This window comes from Grampus griseus (assembly GCF_964374135.1).
Source record: "Grampus griseus genome assembly, chromosome: 3".
Lineage (NCBI taxonomy): Eukaryota > Metazoa > Chordata > Mammalia > Artiodactyla > Delphinidae > Grampus > Grampus griseus.
In genome coordinates this window covers 59,646,690-59,661,466 of record NC_139019.1, presented here as the reverse complement: position 1 = coordinate 59,661,466, position 14,777 = coordinate 59,646,690, and positions in this window count along the sequence as shown.

Below are 14,777 nucleotides of genomic sequence, written 5' to 3'. Positions count from 1 at the left end.
TTTTCCCGGGCGAATGCTAAAGGAACTGCTATTAATGCCCCCAAATTACCATCATCTATTTGACATCACAAAGAACTAGGGACCTGGGTGTCCAGTTTGCGTCCAGGCAGTATTTCTGATTATAGTTTTCCTAATAATCCCCTGCATTTCCCTGTTGGTTTTCAGATAAGATCTGAAAGGGCTAAGGGCTCTACCACATATCTGTAAAGTTGTCCTGAATCCATTTTTTAAAATTATTCATGATTTCCATGAACTATGACTTCAAATATGCTTTATCTTATCTCAGATTGATCTGTCTTTAGCAGTAGCTCTTAATCCTAGCTTTAATTTTCTTTGCCTGACTCCTATACCCACTTCTGGAACACTCTGTCTTAACTGGCAGATGAGAGGCAAATGAATTTCTAGCTGACCTTGGAGAGCTTGGATATTTTGAAAGAAGCTTGACTATCAGAGAATGAAAATGAAGACACCCATTATGTTACCAACCTGGGCTCCTGGATTATTTAATCAATAGAAATTGGTAAGAGGCAATATGAGAAATTCAGGCAAGGTTTTATTGGGACTGGTGCTGCAGCAGGAGACAGCGAGAATGACAAACCGGTGCCCTTGCTCGCTTCCTAAGGAAGGTGGTCTAGTTCCTTTAAATGGGGTGAGGGTAGGGGAGGATTGGTGGGTCAGGTGGAAAAGGGTGGCCTGGGTGATCTGCCCACCGCCTTGGTGGTTCAGCGTGCAGGAATCATGCACAGTACCCTGCTTTTGCTCATGGCACCTCAGAAATGGCAGTTGGGGACTTCCCTGGTGGCACAGTGTTTAAGAATCTGCCTACCAATGCCAGGGACACGGGTTCGAGCCCTGGTCCGGGAAGATTCCACATGCTGCGGAGCAACTAAGCCCGTGCGCCACAACTACTGAAGCCTGCACTCTAGAGCCCATGAGCCACAACTACTGAGCCCGCGTGCCACAACTACTGAAGCCCACCAGCCTAGAGCCCATGCTCTGCAAGGAGAAAAGCCACTGCAATGAGAAGTCCGTGCACTGCAACAAAGAGTAGCCCCTGCTTGCCGCAACTAGAGAAAGCCTGCGCACAGCAACAAAGACCTGATGCAGCCATAATTAATTAATTAAAACGTTAAAATCTCTCTCTCTCTGGAATGCTTTTCAAAATATTTTTAAAAAGGAAACAAGCATTCTGTTAGTATAGTCAAATAGATGTAATGGTTTTGTTGGTTTACTAGTTTTTAAAATTCAGATTCATTTAATTTTCTTGACTAAGGCAAATCTACATTATTTCAAAACAAAGTCTCACTGAGATAAACACACTGATGGTGGCAATCTGAATATGCAAACATACAAATCTTTCTAGAAAGATGCTTACTATCTGGGGAAGGGATTGTGGCTTCTACCCCAAAACTCAGCTGCCCCCTAAGGGGCTGCTGGGACCCATTTCCTGATGACTAGCTTCTCTATTTGGGGACTGGTTAGTGACTCCTGGCCCTCCTGTTAAAACTCAACAAGGGATAGCTCTTCACTTCATGAATAGGGGGAGGGTTGCCCCTAGGTCTGGTCTGTTGTGTAAACAGAAATTACCACACTTTCACAAAGCACTGCTTAAATATTTTGGTGGGGGTCCCTCCGCTTTAAAGCTTTTTTTGGGGGGGGGTAGCCAACCAGCTGCTACAGGTCAGTTACTCAGCTTGTTAAGGGTTAACTTTACATCTGGATCTGGTCAGCCTGAGGCCAAGTGTAAAAACCAATAGAACCAAGGAATACCATAGCAAGGGAGGCAATATCACCAGTGCCTGCCTTTTGTCATACTATAAATACAACTGTCACCTCAAACTCAACAGGTAAAAAATCAGAACCCACCAATTCCACATCTGTCCCATCTACCAATGGATCTTTCCTCTGACTGCCATACTCTGTTAATACAAACATTTCCAATCACTTAGACTTTTTTAAAAAATTAATTTATTTTATTTATTTATTTTTGGCTGCATTGGGTCTCTGTTGCTGCGCGCGGGCTTTCTCTAGTTGCAGTGAGCTGGGGCTACTCTTCATTGCATTGCGCGGGCTTCTCGTTGCGGTGCTTCTCTTGTTGCGGAGCACAAGCTCTAGGCACACGAGCTTCAGTAGTTGTGGCGCACGGGCTTAGTTGCTCCGTGGAATGTGGGAACTTCCCGGACTAGGGATCAAACCCGTGTCCCTGCATTGGCAGGCGGATTCTCAACCAGTGCACCACCAGGGAAGCCCCTCACTTAGATTTTTGATGTTTCGATCTCAATCTTTTTGGATTCCTCCAGGATCATGCCTCAGCATCCAGTCAGCCACTAAGATTTGGTGGTTGGTTTTTTGTTGTTTTTTTGTGTGCGTGTGTGAATATCTCTGTTGTTTGTTAATGTCTCTTCATTCTTCTTCGTTCTCATCATCACCACTACCACTCCACTCCCGTGCAATCTCTCACCTGGGCTGTGTCAATGGCTAGTCCTGCGCTGGTTTTTTACTTCTTGCAATTTAACTTCATTTTTTCCTCCTCTAAATTCCTGTATCAAATATCCTGTATCAAAGGCTCCTTTGAGCCTTTAGCAAATGCTACTTTAGTTGCTATTTATGTTTCTATTGTTCTCTTGACTAAAAAAAAATAATAAAATGTTAGCACTTGGAGTACCCAGATTTCTACTTTAGTTCCCAGATAGTAAATAAAAGAAGTAACCCCAGAGGGTCAAAGATAGCAGTGTGGAAAGTTATAGCTGTTGAAAGTCTGCTGATTTTTCATGTGTTTAATTCCAAGCTAAGATTTTCTTCCTAGAGACTTTGAAAGTCTAAAAATTGAGCGCTTTCATGGAGTTGGAATTTGACCTTTGTCTAACATACAATAGGTGTTCAATGAAGACAATCACAGTAGAAATCTATTTGGGTCTGGGCAAGTGATGACATTAACAAATAGGGTCTGCCTACTACACATGAAGATTATCATTTGATCTCTACAGTTTCTAAGCATGTCAGTAAAACCAGCTGGCTTGTGAAGGCTTCTGAAATCAGTCAGCTCTGGCTGCTATAATAAAATACCATAGACTGGGAGGTTTAAACAATAGACATCTGTTTCTCACGTTTCTGGAGGCTGGGGAAGTTCAAGATCAAGGTGCCAGCTGATTCGGTTCCTGATGACTACGGCCCTCTTGCTGGTTGACAGATGGCCATCTTCTTATTAGGTCCTCATGTGGCCCTCCCTTGATGCATGCATGCTGGGAAGGGGAGGGAGAGGCAGGGATGGAGAGAGGGAGGGAGAAGGGGGAGAGGTGTGGGGGGGGGGAGAAAGAGAGAGAAAGAGAGATTTCCTGCAGTTTTGCTTTCTTTTCTTTTCATAAGGGCATTAATCCCATCATGAGAGCCCCACCTAATCTAACCCTAATTTCCTCCTAAAGGCCCCGCCTCCAAATATTGTCACACCATCACGCTGGGCTCCAACTAATGAATTTGGGGTGTTGGAGGGGAAGGACACAGTCAGCTCTTTGCACCTTCTTTTCATTTTCCTAAATGTCTCTAATCTAAGCATGTTGGAGTGTCACAGTTGTTATTTTACCAGATCACATCTTCTGTAGTGTGGGGAGAATTTACTATGAACAAAGACCACGTATGCAGAGTAAGGATGGTGTTGTTAAAGTTTAAGGCAGGAACCTCCCGCTGACCAGCCACAAGGTCCAGTGGGGGAGGGCGGGAAGGCACGACAGTCACTACAAAAAAATGCTGCTCGATGTTCTGTCATTTTAAACCCTTAATGTTTATTGTGAGGTTTCCCAAAACCCTCAGCCCTTCTTCCCACTCCAAGTGTTACACGTTGTCTAGTAGTGTTTATTTAAATTATTTAAAAATGAACTTAAATTGTTTTCACTTTGAGAGTGAATTCTGCAGTCTCTAGAAAGAAATGAGGACGTTCCAGGAAGTAAAATTAAACAAAATAGACAGAGGTAGGAATTTATCTTCTGCAAACTATAATGTTAACTTCAAGTGTCTTTTAAATGTGATGAATTAAACTCTTCTGAATGTCTGGAGTTTATATCTTCTTAGAAAATCTGTTAATTCATATAAACTGGAGCCTTAAAATAATGTTTCATTGAAATTATATGAGGTGCTCTTGCAAAAAAGAAGAAAGCATTTAGCTGTAAATGCTATATAGGGGATCTGTCCATTAGGTGAAGAGTCCTTTTCAATAAGCAACAAAACGTTTGACCAAAATTTTGAAAATCTAGCTCCAATTCACATGTAAATCCATTTCAAGATTACCAAAGAGGTACCTAGGATGCTGAACTTCCCATGGGCCAGAAAATCCTAGCTGATTTTGATTTTATTTCTGATTTTTACACTAATTGGTTTGTAAACAAATTTACAAAGAACACTTTTAGACTTAAATGACTTTTTCATTCTGTGGCAGGGACTTTGTCAGTTTTATAGTATTAATCTTTGGCCTCAAAAATTAGGTTTTGGAATTTTACTCTTGTTGACTTCCCTTGATTAAGTTGTTCAGTCCCTTAAAAAAATCCCCAGGATTTAGTGGCCAAGGGCCCACAGAGGGAAGAGGTCACACTTCCCCTCCCCTCCTCCTCTGTAATCTACACCAGGAGGGCACTGGCATTGATTCTTCTCCTATGATGCCTCTATCAGGCTTCACTGATGCCTGTGATAAGAGTTCTATTTTAAAACATTTAAAAAAAAAAAAAGAAGGAAAGGAAAGAGAAGAGCAGATATATAAAAGTAATATTTTCAGGTAATTTTCATTCTTTCCTCAAAACTTTTTGTGTCTCTAAGACTTTGAGCTCTTAAAAAAAATCATCTGTTGTTCTAGTTTACCAGCTCTCCAGTTTTATTCACTGCTTGTACACCCAGTGCTTTGCCCATAGTAGGAACCCAATATACATGTGTCATATCAATGGATGATTAACTTCAATCTCGATTCTCTCCAAAATTAATTTCTTAGTGCATCCTCATCACTCGCCTCCCTCGAACTGGGGTCCTAAAATCAATGTCTTGCCTCCCTCTGGGTCTTTGATGCCAACAAACCCTATTGTGAAGGGAAAGTTAAGTAAAATCCCATATTTGACAAATAACCATACATTTAAACAGCACCTGGTTTCGGCAAAGAGCTAAACCTTGGTAGAGGACCTATATGTAAATTAATAAGTACTTGCATTGCGACATCTCTCATTCAGAGCAGCAGCATCACAGAAGTATATATAACATTAGCATGGAATTCAGAGAGAGAGAGAGAGGCAACCGTGACATCTCTGAGATGGAAAAACCCTGTGGAGCCTCTTGGCTTTCAATGCAAGGTCATTCATTCCAACCAACCAACCAGTTCAACTGCCAGAAATAGTCTCATGAAACAAAGCAAAATTATGGATTTGTCTTTCCTAAGAGCTGCCCATTGTGGACAGGACCTGGTGGTGAGAATCTAGCTGGAGCAAAGCCTTGTGGTAAGAGCAGGTCCTCACGCAGTGGCTCCAGCTCCAGGAACTACAATAGGGGGCAAAAGTTACAACAACAACGTTCTAATCGCTCCAATGTCTAGGGACCAGGGCAAAAGAGAGGGGTCAGGAAAAACGCAAGCTGCATAAATAAAGATAGAAGAATGATGGGTTGTGCCCCAGAATAGGAAGAATAAATAAATAAATAAAAATTTAAAACATAGGGATCATGGGAGGCATTGAGATGAGTGTAGCATCAACAAAACACTCTCTCAGGGCAGAGTGTGATGCTTACCGGCTGCCTTCTTACTGCTTTCCACTGACTGGCTTAGAAGAAGAGAGCTTTGATGGAATTCACTGTGCGACGTCCTTCCTCCATTAACAGCTTCTAAATGATTTCTGCAAAGCTGTAAGTATTAGGGGAGAATCCAAAGAGAAGCGATCAGCACGGTTACCTGTTTTGGGGAAAACATGTCAGGATGGGAACTTTAAGAGACTCATTCAGCTTCTCAGCACAGGAGCAGGAGAGCCCGATATTCACTTAGAGAGGGGAAAATGAGTTGGGAACCATGACAAAACTGTGCGTTGGAAAGAGTATCTGTGAAAGGAGCCCTAATGCAGCAAATGAAACTTGGGTGAGAGGCAGGAAGGACTCACCCGGAGCTGGACTAGCTGGGGGTTCAGCTCACAGACAGCCTGTCAGCTTGCCTGTTGTTTCATTCTGATTCTCATGTATCCCGTACTTAAAGCAGTTGCCAGACTTTTCTCTTGTTCATTTCTCCAGCATATTTGACAATCTCTCTGACACGTCCTTTGTGGCAGATACCATGCTAAACATCGAGGAGGGATAGAAAGGAATAGAAACCATATGCTGTGAACGTCAGCAACGTACAGTTCCATTTGCCTCTCGCTATAATTTTTATGCAAATCTGTCATTCCAAAAGGCCAGCTAGGTCTAAATAACCCAGGGAAAGCACGAAGAATGGGATGGGGAAAGTTATTCTATCCACCCAGGCAAAATTGTGATATTCACAAAAACGTTGTTTACATGTTTTGTTTCACAAAAGAATGGTTCAAAACTAAATAGCTGGGACTTCCCTGGTGGCGCAGTGGTTAAGAATCTGCCTACCAATGCAGGGGACATGGGTTCGAGCCCTGGTCTGGGAAGATCCCACATGCCGCGGAGCAACTAAGCCCGTGAGCCACAACTACTGAAGCCCGCACGCCTAGAGCCCGTGCTTTGCAACAAGAGAAGCCACCGCAATGAGAAGCCTGCACACTGCAGCGAAGAGTAGACCCCGCTCGCCACAACTAGAGAAAGCCTGTGCGCAGCAAACGAAGACCCAATGTGGCCAAAAAAACAAAACAGAAAAAACCCCCAAAAAACACAACTAAATAGCTGAAGGAAGAAGGGAATTTTAAGCAAGAAAAGGCTCATTTTTATCATCTAAATATATTACCCATATTAGCTAAAATTCATGTCCTTTTTATTGTTGAGCTCCTATATAGCTAGAATTGTCTAGTTAAGAGAGCAAAGGGGTATTCAGAACAGAGAAATATGTCTTACTATCCTAAAAGTTGTCTATCCAGTCTCGCTGCTTTTAAAAGTTTCAGGGAATCACACTCTGTGAGTTCAAATACTTCCTTTTATGCTGAATAAATAAACTTGCTTCCAAGTCAGGATGAGCACAGAGTTCCAAACACTGAACACTTAATGACATTCAGCATGAAGTGCTGGACGTGATCTGTAAAGTCAAGGGTTAGTACATTCTGAACCTTTACAAAAAGACAGAAGGGCAAAAATTCCTCATGTAGTTTGGTCTAAGTGATGTTCATATGTCCATAATATTCTCTAGCTTTATATATATATATACACATACCTTGCTGTATCGCATAGTAAAATACCAGGATTTTTTACTCAAGTGTCCCTGGGCGTACAGAGTTCAACTCCAGGGCATCAGGTAACTGGAGGTGCGATGAAGCTTGAGGAATTCAAATGTTACCCATTTCACCTTGTTGCCAAAGGGCCTGCCTGAGCTCCACCGAGGAAAGTGCTCTAAGTAGGAGGCTGTTAGGAGACCTTGGCCTCGCCACCGCCAGTCCAGTGCCAGTGCCTGAGGCCTGTTCCACTAATATTACGGATGAGGAAATGGAGGCACAAGGCGTCTGGAAGATGAATGATCCGACATTCTTGGTTTTGTGCATACCACTCCCCCCAACACCCCGCCTCACCCCTCCCCGTATAATAGTTTTTCTTAATGAGCAAAAGAAGGAAATCGGTTAGGCTGGATACTTTGCCTAGGCTCATTCAGGGCTTTTGTCCAAGTTCAAAACACTGCTGGCTTGGGGATCCGCCTGGAACATTCTTGACTAACTGGGAGGCAAAGGTCTCCTCCAGAATTAAGTGCTGCCTCTCCAGAGAAGCTTTCCTGGGGAAGGTTTGTGGTTTAGTTTTGTTTGAGCTGGAAGAAGAGGGAGAAGAGAAAAGAATGGATTGAATTGTTTTCAAGGTCAGGCTATGGATCTGAGGTGTAAAGAGGCTGACGGTATTGTGCGTGGCTCTCAGCTTGAAAGGGTTTGATGATTAAGAAAGGCTGGTTAAATAATATGTGTCCGAGCTGGCAAGCGGTGGGGTTTTAGCTGCCGTGGAAGCAGATATGGCCCGGGGCAGTCTCCTCCTTCACTTTTCCCTGGTAGCCAAACGGGGCCCACAGATATTTCACTTAGCTTGTACTGTACAGGCCCACGAGTGTTTAAAAATAATTAAATTAGTTGCTGACATATAAAAAAGCCAGTCGGTTTCTCCCATCTCCTAAAAAAAAAAATTCAAAACCCAAAAATCTGGCCAGTGGGGGCCATATTCCCATTCAGCAGCCATGGGCTGGCAGTAGTCAGTCAATGCCTCTTTACCTGGGGCACAAACCCCCAGCTGAGCCAGAGCTACTGCCCTGCTTGTTCCGGCCTCACCACCTTCTTCCTCCGCTTTCTTTCTTCCCACCACAGTGTCACGAGTACTTGGTGTGCTGAAGAGTCTCCTGACCCACCTCTGCATTCAGACTCACCCTGCCGATCCTGCTCTGTCTCTCAAAGCCCTGCCTGCTCCCAGGTGGCACCAGCAAACTGGACAGTCTTACAGGCCAGTTAATGCAATGCTAAAATCTTACGCTCTCCAACGGCACTCGTTCATTTTCTCATGGTTTGTTTTTCCTGGACCTACTGGAAAGAGTACGTAGTGTGAATTTTAGGCTGGGGGACAGGCCAGGTGGAGAGATTTGTGTACAGGTGAGCTGCCTGTCGTGTCAGCCTAGGGGTTTGCTGTCCTTTCTTGAGAGTGGGACCCACCCAAGACTGGAACGCTGTAATTAGGTGGTAGGGTGGTGGAGCAGTTACATCCCCCCAGAAAAGGAGAGAAGGCCTCCCCACCCCCATATCCATCTCCAGAGGTTCTCGCCAAGGACCCTCCCTCTAAGTCAGCCTCGGCTGGGAATTGGGCACTGAGCCCATCAGAGCCACCTGTGATGCCAGTGGGGTGCTGGGCCTCCTGGCAAAGTGCCAGGCACTGCTTCGGGAAACACACAGCCTCCTTGTCCTGCAGGTACAGTGCCAAGGTCACACCAGGCTGGAGGGTGGCCGAGGTGACGACAGGCAGGGTCTCCCCTCCCACAGCCCAGCGAGGAAGGGGAGCTGCTATATTTACAATTTTGACCCAGCCTTTCCCCCTCCCCCGTGGCTGGCTCTAGATTGGTTCTGTACTATGATCATCAGACTGGCAGCTCGTTTAGTTCCGACAGATTTTCCTTCTCCTTCTCCAAACGTCTAGCTTTAGGAAGTACTTAACAAGTCTTGGGTTTAAACAAGAACATGGCAGGGGCCTGGGAACGCTCAGGAACAAGAGGCAGGGGGCAATGACCTCCCTCAGAGTCCCCCAGTCTTTGTTCACAGCCCAGAGGGCACTGCATGAACTTGGAGAAATCACACTGTGATGTGGGAGACTGCAAGAGAAGGAAGTGAGGGAGGCAAGTGAGGGAGAGAAAATGAACACAGAATTTGGAAGCAAGTGCCTAAAGCTAATGCGTCCTTGGCAAACATCTGTAATGTCCCTAGGTCTACAGGAGCAGGAAACTTAAAGAGCTTAATTTCAAGTTATATCATTTATTATCACTCACACACATAGATTCACAGTCCAGATTTAGATCCAGGAGAAAAAAAAGTGATAGGAGAACTGACAGCATGCAACTCAATGCTTAAAAATAAAATTGATGATTTGCTTAAGTGTGAACTTTTTTTTTTTTTTTGGCTATGTTGGGTCTTCGTTGTTGCTCATGGGCTTTCTGTAGGTGCGGGGAGTGGGGCTACTCTTCGTTGCGGTGAGCAGGCTTCTCACTGTGGTGGCTTCTCTTGTTGCAGAGCACGGGCTCTAGGCACACGGGCTTCAGTAGTTGTGCCACACGGGCTCAGGAGTTGTGGCTCGTGGGCTCTAGAGCGCAGGCTCAGTAGTTGTGACGCCGGGCTTAGTTGCTCCGCGGCATGCGGGATCTTCCCGGACCAGGGATCGAACCCGTGTCCCCTGCGTAGGCAGGTGGATTCTTAACCACTGCGCCACCAGGGAAGTCCAAGTGTGAACATTTTGATTCTATAGGGAAATTATTAGGTGTCAGAAATGATTTGCACGACATCAGAGCCTATTTTCTGAGTGGCTAAGTGCAGTACTTCTGCTCTCAAAGAGCTTGTAGTCTACCTGGGTTAAGAAGGCATGGGTTTTGGAAAGGATTGATAACAAAATAAATGTTTGCCAAGCAAGGCCAGAAAATGGTAGGAATAAGGACATTTCTTAGCGAAAACCAGTGCTATGAGTTTCTGTGACGAAGAGAAAATGAAATCCATCAGGGAAGGTTTTGCTGAATCTGGCATTTATAACGTTTTAGCTTCTACACAACGTCAGTCTAGTGGTTGGCCTGACAGGAGCTACACCTATTTCTAACATCTAGAACACGCTGACACATAGTGTAAGCGCTCAATTCATGCTTGTTGAATGAATGAGTGAATAAACGAATTCAGGTAAAGAAAGCAGACAGTTTCCACTGTTCTGAGGCATTCCTTTTAGGCACACTTCCCGGGAGAAGCAGATGCTTATCAGAGTCACAAGCCTTCCCCATATTTGCCAAGATAGCACAAGTCTGGAAAAGCAGTTAAGCGAGTATAACCTTGTGACCCTGGGCAAGTCCCTGTGCCATCATCTGTCAAGCAAAACCCACTTCACAGGAGATAGTACAGGCAAAGCTCTTAGCAAGCTGTATGAGGACATATATGTAAATGAACCTGCCTTTGTACAACTCATCCTAATTTGCATATAAGAAAATTGCACATTTACCTGCCCTAAGAGGTTTTTCTAATTACTTTGTTTTTATTTTATTCTTTTTCCTTTAATATGTAGCCCAAATTTTTACAAAAAATAAACTAAATAAAATAAATTCCATACTTAGTAATGAAGTAATCTTTTTTTTTTAATTGAAGTATAGTTGATTTACAATGTTTCAGGCGTACAGCAAAGTGATTCGGTTACACATAGATGTATCTGTTCTTTTTCAGATTCTTTTCTGTTATAGGTTATTACAAGATTTGAATATAACTAATTACTTTGGAAAAACTTTATTTGGTTCTTCTCTTTCCAGCTTAAAAAAAAAGGTTTTTTTTCATGGATAAAGGGAATTTTCTGGGGCAGCATCCACCAGCATGGTGAGCCAGGACAGAACCATCACAGAGGCCTTCTGGCTTGGGGTGAGGGGCTCTTTCTCCAGAGCAGGCCAAGCGGCTCCCGCCACACCTTGGCATCAGGGCGGAGAGGGTTAAACCTTAAGGTCAATGTTTAGCAGCATTTCCCTGGCAGCTGCCCCACGGCCACTGCACCCTGCAGCCCAGCTCCCCCCCCCACCTTCTGCTTTGCTGGAAGCAGGCCATTGGGCGGCTTGCTTCAGTGCATGTGCTTATCAGTAAAAAGAGATTTAAGTGGACAGGTTCAAAACGGGACTGTGCAAAGTCCGGGTGGCTGGGCACGTCCCCATCTCGCTCCTCCATGAGTTCCACCATCAAGCCAGTTTGCTCCCCTGTGAAGCCAGGGCACTGAGAAATTCTGCAGCCACGAAGGATGACATTGCTCACTGGAGGGGGTTTGATTTCCAGGAAGTTCTCCTAGGTTGAGGAGCAGGCCTTGCAGATGGAGGCGGGAAGCTGAAGGGGCTCTGCTGGACAGGCAGACATGGGCCCCACGTTGTGTGTGTGTGTGTGTGTGTGTGTGTCTGTGTGTCTGTGTGTGTGTGTGTGTCGGGGGCATCTGTGAAGGGTGGTCTGAGGCATGTAGTCAGACCCTCCTGCCCCAGTCCCTCTCCTGAAAGCTCCTGGGAATCAGATGATGCGAAAAAGCAAAGCAATCCAGCCCCCGGCCCCCACCCCAATCCCTCTGTTTAAAAGTCAACTACGTGGGCTTCCCTGGTGGCGCAGTGGTTGAGAATTACGCCTGCCGATGCAGGGGACATGGGTTCGTGCCCCGGTCTGGGAAGATCCCACATGCCGTGGAGCGGCTGGGCCCGTGAGCCATGGCCGCTGAGCCTGCGCGTCCGGAGCCTGCGCTCCACAACGGGAGAGGCCACAACAGTGAGAGGCCCGCATACCGCAAAAAAAAAAAAAAGTCAACTACGTGAGCGTTTCAGTTATTTTGGGGTGGGGTGGGATAGAACAGGGGCTGGGTAAGAGGAACATCCATTAGGCACTCAGCTGGGAGCTAGTGAGGGTGGTGGTTAAAATTCACACTGGTTCCATCCTTCACTGTGAGTAATTTCAGTCTCAGTATCTGTTTTCTCACGTACACAGGGGATAATAACAGTACCAGCTCATAAGGTGGCGGTGAGGATTAAATGCGATAATGTGTGGATAAACCCTAGCAAGGTGGGTGGCACACCGTGAGCGCCTAACCAACAGGAGCAGTTATTAGTAATAATAACATTATTAATAATACATGGTAGAAAAACGAATAATGCGTGTTAGAACATTCTCATTTGTCATGTCAAGCCGTTATGGTGGCAGATTCTGGGAAACCATCTCCCTGGGGGCTTCTGAGGGTTCAGCCATCAAATCGCACCTGGGCTGGCAGCTCCCAGTTCAGACAAGGAGACCATCATACACACCCACACAGCACTGGACCGCTCTCTGAGGGCTTTGCCTGATGCTAGCTCATATGATCTTTATAGCAACTCTATGAACAGGTTTTACTTTTCGCATTTTATAGAGGAGGAAACGAAAGCTCAGAGAGGTGCCCAAGGCCGCCCTCTTAAATGCAGAGCCAGGACTAAAATCTAGTTTTACTCACTACAAATTCTGTGCTCTTTTCATCAGACCAATGTTCAAAAGACAAATTCCATGGCCCTAAATCCCTAAATCCCAGAGATTCTGATTACTGGCCAGGACTTTTTTTTAAGTTCTGAGCAGCTTGGAGAATTCCCACACTAGACCACACAGCTTCTTTGTTATCTTTGATTTTGCAAATGAACCAAAAATTGGAAATAGGAATTTAATGGGGAGGGGAGAGGGGAGAGGGGAGGAAACAGGAAGCCGGCCTCTGACCAGGAGGATGCCTGGAACACTCCAGGTAAACCCTGGGTCTGTCAGCACACATCCAGAGCCTGGGAGGACTGGCTTCCGTTGTGAAGAGCATCCTCTAGGCTGGGCGCTATTCTGAGCACCCAAGCACGTTCACACACAGTTTCATGCAATGCTCACGACCACCCTCTGAGGTTGTCCAGCTCCATTTTACAGACGAGAAACCTGAAGCACAGAGTCACTTATGCAAAGCCACCTATTTGCTCAAGGTGGTTCATGAAGTACTGTTGGTCCCACTCATAGAACTACTTCACTAGCGGGCTGAGGGACACAGTGAGGACCAACTGAACGCGTCAGAGACCACTGGGTGAGGGGGAAAGCAGGACTCCGAGGGGCCCGGAGCACCCCTGTGGCTGCCTCCTTCCTTCCATCCCAAGAGATGAGGTGGGCCTCATTCCTGTCTAAGGCTCATCCTCCCACCACGCACGAGGTCGCATGCCTTTCGGTCTCTTCCAGAGCTTTCTGGAAGCACTGATCACTGGCCCTTTTTCTTCCCCGTCCTTAACCTTTTCCTCTAGTAGTTCTTTCTCAGTGATCTGTGAATAGGGTCAGGTAAGCCCCACCTTTAACAGTTCTTCCCCTCAGCTTCATATGCCCTAAGTCTCCTAAAACTGATTTCATCCCTCACCCCACCCCAAATCTGCCCCTTCTGTCCTGGGTCCACTATCTCAGTAATGACAACAGCATCCATTTGGGTGCCCAGGCCAGAAATGTAGGCATCATTTTTTTTTTTTTGTGGTACGCGGGCCTCTCACTGTTGGGGCCCCTCCCGTTGCGGAGCACAGGCTCCGGACGCGCAGGCTCAGCGGCCATGGCTCATGGGCCCAGCCACTCCGTGGCATGTGGGATCTTCCCGGACAGGGGCACGAACCCGCGTCCCCTGCATCGGCAGGCGGACTCTCAACCACTGCGCCACCAGGGAAGCCCCGTAGGCATCATTTTTGATCCCTTCCTCTCTGTCACTTTGTCATCCAATTCACTGCCATGCTGTACGTGGCACACTGTGAACACCTCTCAAATTCCTCCACACCTCTCCTCTGTCACCACCTTCAGCCATCGTCATGTGGGATCAGGGCAGTGCTGCCTGGATGGTTCTCTCCTTTTCTAGTTTTGCCACCCTCCCCCACCTTCCACTCATCAGTTCTCTACACGACCGCCAGAGTGATCTTTACAAATAGAAACCTTCTCCTGCCATTCCCCTGCATAAACCCTGCAGTGCCTCGGCTAAGTTTAAGACTAACGTCCATACCGTGGGACACAGACCTCTGGTGATATGATCCTGCTCACTTCTCCAGACTCCTTTCCCTCTCTCCCCAGAATCGTCATCCCTTCCACCACCCAGCTGGGCCAATTCTTCTTGCCTTTCAAGAAGAGCTCACTTGGGGGAAGCTCAATAAATGTAAGTTGAATGAATGAGTGACCCAGCAAGGCCATGAGGAGTAAGCAGAAGCTCATCAGAAGGACTCTGGTGTTGAGAACACACAATATTTTCCCCATTTAGGGGCCAACCTGACAGCAGAGATGGACTGAAACAATCCAGAGGAAGCCCCTGAGAGCTAATACCTGCTGACCTAGCCTCTGTGCAAACCTTGCTGTTAATTATGTTCTCTTAATTCCCGTAGTAATCCTATAAGGTGGATACTGTTTTTGCTCTCTTTTTACAGG